Source organism: Arachis duranensis, chromosome 2 (genome assembly GCF_000817695.3).
Source record: "Arachis duranensis cultivar V14167 chromosome 2, aradu.V14167.gnm2.J7QH, whole genome shotgun sequence".
NCBI classification, from domain to species: domain Eukaryota; kingdom Viridiplantae; phylum Streptophyta; class Magnoliopsida; order Fabales; family Fabaceae; genus Arachis; species Arachis duranensis.
In genome coordinates, this window is record NC_029773.3 from 35,383,878 (window position 1) to 35,389,699 (window position 5,822).

Below are 5,822 nucleotides of genomic sequence, written 5' to 3' on the forward strand. Positions count from 1 at the left end.
CAGTCATCGCCTCCCAGATACTACTCGGAATACCACAGACAAGGTTTAGACTTTTTGGATCTCAGGAATGGCCGCCAAGAATTCTAGCTTATACCACGAAGACTCCGATCTTTCGGAATAGAAGCTAAGAGATACACGCTAAATCTTAAGTAGAACGGAAGTGGTTGTCAGTCACGCGTTCATAGGTGAGAATGATGATGAGTGTCACGGATCATCATATTCATCCGGTTGAAGTGTGAGTGAATATCTTAGAACAAGAATAAGCTTGAATTAAATAGAAGAACAATAGTAATTGCATTAATACTCGAGGAACAGCAGAGCTCCACACCTGAATCTATGGTGTGTAGAAACTCCACCGTTAAAAAACATAAGTGATGAGGATAGGCATGGCCGTGAGGCCAGCCCCTAATGTCTAAGGAAAACATTCCAAGATGATGAAAATGCAATAGTAAGAGGTCCTATTTATAATGAAACTAGCTATTAGGGTTTACAGAAATAGGTAAATGATGCAGAAATCTACTTCTGGGCCCACTTGGTATGTGCTTGGGCTGAGCATTGAGCTTTACACATGTAGAGGCTTCTCTTGGAGTTAAACGTCAGCTTTTATGCTAGTTTGGGCGTTTAACTCTAACTTTTATGCCACTTCTGGCATTTTGTGTACAGAATAGGGCAGAGAAGGGGCGTTTGAACGCCAGTTTGCATCGTCAAAACACGAGCAAAATATGAACCATTATATATTGCTGGAAAGCCCTGGATGTCTACTTTCCAACGCAATTGAGAGCGCGCCATTTAAAGTTCTGTAGCTCCAGAAAATCCACTTCGAGTGTAGGAAGGTTAGAATCTAACAGCATCAGCAGTCCTTTGTCAGCCTCTAAATCAGATTTTTGCTCAGGTCACTCAATTTTAGCCAGAAAATACCTGAAATCACAGAAAAACACACAAACTCATTGTAAAGTCCAGAAATATGAATTTTGCACAAAAACTAATAAAAACATCCCAAAAAGTAGCTAGATCCTACTAAAAACTACCTAAAAACAATGCCAAAAAGTGTATAAATTATCCGCTCATCAGCTTATTGCAGAAATGTGTCCCCCCATCACTAATAAAGGCTCTTGGGGAACTCCAAAATCAGCTGAATATGTTTTTTCTCAAGAAACGTATCACAATCTTGTTGTCATTTGTTGGTGTAGCTATGGCTTGTACCCATTTTGACATATAATCCACAGCCACCAATATATAGTTGTTTGAGTATGAGGATGGAAATGGTCCCATGAAATTGATCCCCCATACATCAAACAATTCTAGCCCTATGATGAACCTCTGTGGCATCTCATTTTTCTTGGGTAGGTTTCCAGCTCTTTGACACTTATTGCACCTTGTCACCCACTCCTTTGCATCTTTGAATATTGTTGGCCAAAAGAATCCACACTGCAGCACCTTGGCTGAAGTTCTTTCTCCACTGAAATGGCCTCTATATGTGGATCTATGGCATTGCCAGAGGACTTCTTGTCCTTCCTCATGGAAAATACACCTTCTCAAGATCCTATCAGCACACTTTTTGAACAAGTAGGGCTCATCCCAAATGTAGTGTTTAGCATCATTGAGTAGCTTTCTCCTTATGTACTTGCTGATGTTTGTTGGTAGCTCTTCAATAGCCTTAAAATTGGCTATATCTGCAAATTAGGGAGTTTCTTGGATCATCATCAACTGCTCGTCAGGAAAGCTCTCATTCACTTCAAGTTGGGGTGCTTCATCCTCTTCTTGTGGGATTCTTTATAGGTGTTCAGCTACCTTGTTCTCTACTCCGCTTCTATCTTTAATCTCTATGTTGAACACTTGAAGTAGCAAAATCCATCTTATCAGTCTAGGCTTAGATTCCTGCTTGGTCAGCAAGTACTTGAGAGCTGCATGATTAGTGAAAATAATAACTTTAGAGCCAGTAAGATATAATCTAAACTTATCAAAAGCAAAGACTATGGCTAGGAGTTCCTTCTCTGTAGTGGTGTAGTTCTTTTGATTCTCATTAAGAACTTTGCTAGCATAATAAATAACATGTACTAGCTTATCTTTTCTTTGTCCTAGAATAGCACCAACAGCAAAATCTGATGCATCACACATCAGTTCAAAGGGTAAGTCTCAGCTAGGTGGTGCTATAATAGATGTAGAAGAAAGTCTGTTTTTAAGCTCATCAAAGGCTAGCATGCATTCTCTATAAAAAATGAAAGGTGTATTAGAGACAAGTAGGTTGTTGAGGGGTTTAGCAATCTTTGAAAAATCTTTAATAAACCTCCTATAAAAACTAGCATACCCTAAGAAACTTCTAATTACCTTGACATTGCAAGGTGGAGGTAACTTTTCAATCACTCCACCTTAGCCTTGTCCACCTCTATGCCCTTTTTGGAGATATTGTGACCAAGCACCACCCCTTCTGTGACCATAAAGTGACATTTTTCCCAGTTCAAGACTAGGTTGGTTTCTTGGCATCTCTTTAGCACCAAGGCAAGATGGTGCAAGCATTTAGAATATGAATCACCAAATACAGAAAAATCATCCATAAACACTTCAATAAATCTTTCAATCATGTCAGAAAATATGAAGAGCATGCACCTTTGGAATGTTGCAGGTGCATTGCACAGTCCAAAGGCCATTCTCCTATATGCAAAAACACCATAAGGACAAGTAAAGGAAGTCTTCTCTTGGTCTTTGGGGTCTACAACTATTTAGTTGTAGCCAGAGTATCCATCCAAGAAGTAATAATATCATGTCCTGCAAGTCTTTCTAGCATCTGGTCCATGAAAGGTAGGGGGAAGTGATCCTTCCTGGTGGCTTCATTAAGCTTCCTATAATCTATGCATATGCACCAACCAGTCAATGTTCTTGTTGGTATCAGTTCATTCTTCTCATTTGGTACAATAGTGATCCCTCCCTTCTTAGGGACTACTTGCACTGGGCTTACCCAAGGGCTTTTGAGATTGGGTAAATCACCCCTACTTGCCACAACTTCAACACTTCTTTTCTGACTACTTCATTCATTGTTGGGTTTAGCATTCTTTGTTGCTGTCTTGAGGGTTTGGCATCTTCCTCAAGGAGGATTTTGTGCATACACATTGAAGGACTGATCCCCTTCAGATCTTTGAGTGTCCATCCTATGGCATCTTTGTGTTGCTTCAGTACATGGATAAGTTTCTCTTCTTGTCTCTCACTCAAGCTTTAATTGATGATTACTGGGTATGTTTTATTGTCACCCAAGTAAGCATACTTCAAGCTTGGAGGCAGGGTTTTCAACTATAGGTTTGGTGCTTCCACTTCCTCGTTGCTTGTGTGGTTCAACATGATTGAATCTTCCATGGTTTCTTGTAGTAGTTCCCCACCTGATGCTTGTTGCTCTAGCTCCATAGCTTCTTCACATTGTTCTTCTTCCAAAACTCCTTGAACTATCTTTTCCATTATGTCCACCATCATGCATTCACCTATGGACTCCTTGGGGTAACTCATTACTTTGAAGACATTGAAAACCATCTTCTCTTCATGCAATCAAGACTAACTCTCCTTTTTGAACATCAATTATAGCTCCAGCAGTAGCTAGGAATGGCCTTCCTAGGATGATTGATGTGTTGGCCTCTTCCTCCATATCAAGCACAACAAAATCAGCTGGAAAGATAAACTCCCCTACTTTCACCAATAAATCTTTCACCACCCCATGAGGAAACTTAAATGTTCTATCAGCCAATTGAAGTGCCATTCTTGTTGGCTTGGCCTCTTCAATCCTCATTCTTTTCATCATGGCCAAGGACATGAGGTTTATGCTAGCTCCTAGATCACACAATGATTTCTCAATGTTTATATCCCCTATGATGCAGGGGATTTGAAAGCTCCTAAGATCTTTCATCTTTTGGGGAAGCTTCTTCTGTATGATAGCACTACATTCCTCTGTGACCACTATGGTTTCCTTTTCACCCCAGTTTCTTTCCTTGTCATGAGCTCCTTCAAAAACTTGGCATAGAGTGACATTTGCTCTAATACCTCAGCAAAAGGTATGTTGATTTGGAGCTTCTTAAAGATTTTCAAGAATCTAGAAAACTAGCTGTCCTTGCGTTCTCCTCTTGGGTTGACCATGGTATCACTAGGAAATGTATGTGTAGGCATTGGTATTTGTTTAGACAAGCTCCCTAGTTGTGCTTCCAGTTTTGAAATTGCTGCCCTTTGGTTCCTTATGTTGGATCTGTACTCCTCTTGGTTTGTATTTATCTTTTTGTCAGATTGCATTTATTTCTCCAAAATAGTGAAACTGACCCCATCAGTTGTGTTGTCAGTTGTGCTATGACAGCCTCTAATTTTCCAAAATTACTGCTGATATCACACGGTTGCATGGGTGAGGACAATGTGTCTCGAGGGTGGTTGTTGTGTGGTTGTTGGGTGGAGTGATATGATGCATTTTGTGAGTTGTAGTAAGGTGTATTTTGTGAGTTGTGGTAGGGTCTGTTGTTGCCTGATTGATAGTTGGGGTTGTAGTTGTTGTATTGGTTAGATTGGTATGGTTTGTGATATTAGCTGTGGTTTTGTTAGTTTTTCCACCCAAAATTTGGGTGACTCTTCCAACCTGGGTTGTATGCCTTGGCATTGGGATCATATGGTGGTCTAGAGGGATTATTCATATAGTTAGCCTGGTCCTATTCACATTCAACTTCTGGGGTTTCTTCTTCTTGTGGAGGTACTTGAGCTTGGACAGCTGAGACTTGGTTCTTCTCCATCTTCTTTGTTAGGGTCGCCAATTGAGCTGTAATCATCTTATTCTATGCTAACAAGGCATCCATAAAATTGAGCTCCAGAACTCCTCTTTTTTGAGTTCTATCTGTGGCATAGAAATACTCATTGTCAGCAACAGTTTCTATGACATCTATGGCCTCCTCGATTGTCTTCTTTTTGTTGAGTGAACCTTTTGAGGAGTAGTCTACAACTTTCTTTGCTTCATATGACAGCCCTTCAAAAAAGATATGCAGTTGTACCCATTCGTTGAACATATCCGAAGGGCACTTCCTTGTCAAGTCTTTAAATCTCTCCCAAGCCTCATAAAGTGTTTCACCATCTTGCTGTCTAAAGCTTTGCACCTCAGTTCTCAATCTATTGACTCTTTGTGGAGGGTAGAATCTTGCTAAGAATTTATTCACAACATCATCCCAAGTTGTCAAGCTCTCCTTAGAAAATATTTTCAACCACTTTGATGCCTTATCTCTGAAAGAAAAGGGAAACAAAAGGAGTTTGTAGGTGTCTGGATGTACACCATTTGACTTTACAGTGCCACAAATCCTCAAGAATGTGGTCAGATGTTGGTTGGGATCTTCTTGGGCACTCCCTCCAAATGAGCAATTATTCTGGACAAGTGTAATGAGTTGAGGCTTCAACTCAAAGTTATTAGCATGAATTGTTGGCTTTAGAATGTGGTGCACGAAATTGTGATCACACTTTTTAAAACTCCGCATAACTAACCAGCAAGTGCACTGAGTCGTCCAAGTAATACCTTACGTGAGTAAGGGTCGATCCCACGGAGATTGACGGCTTGAAGCAAGCTATGGTTAGCTTGTAAATCTCAGTCAGGCGGATTCAAATAGTTATGAGGATTTGATAATTAAAAGATAAATAAAGTGAAAAATAACATAGAGATACTTATGTAATTCATTGGTGGGAATTTCAGATAAGCGTTTGGAGATGCTTTGTTGCCTCTGAACCTCTGCTTTCCTATTACCTTCATCCAATCATGCGTCCTCCCTTCCATGGCAAGCTGTATGATCCTCTCAGTGAAAATGGTCCGGCTACGGTCTCTG

The 5,822-nt window shown here is 40.2% G+C and overlaps 1 non-coding gene across 1 annotated transcript; it reads left to right on the top strand.

Moving 5' to 3' along the window:
• Nucleotides 1-5,021: 5,021 nt before the first annotated feature.
• On the top strand, nt 5,022-5,123 carry LOC127745216 (small nucleolar RNA R71). The gene has a single exon (XR_008006413.1). It is a non-coding gene; the product is annotated as a small nucleolar RNA R71 (small nucleolar RNA).
• Nucleotides 5,124-5,822: the final 699 nt, after the last annotated feature.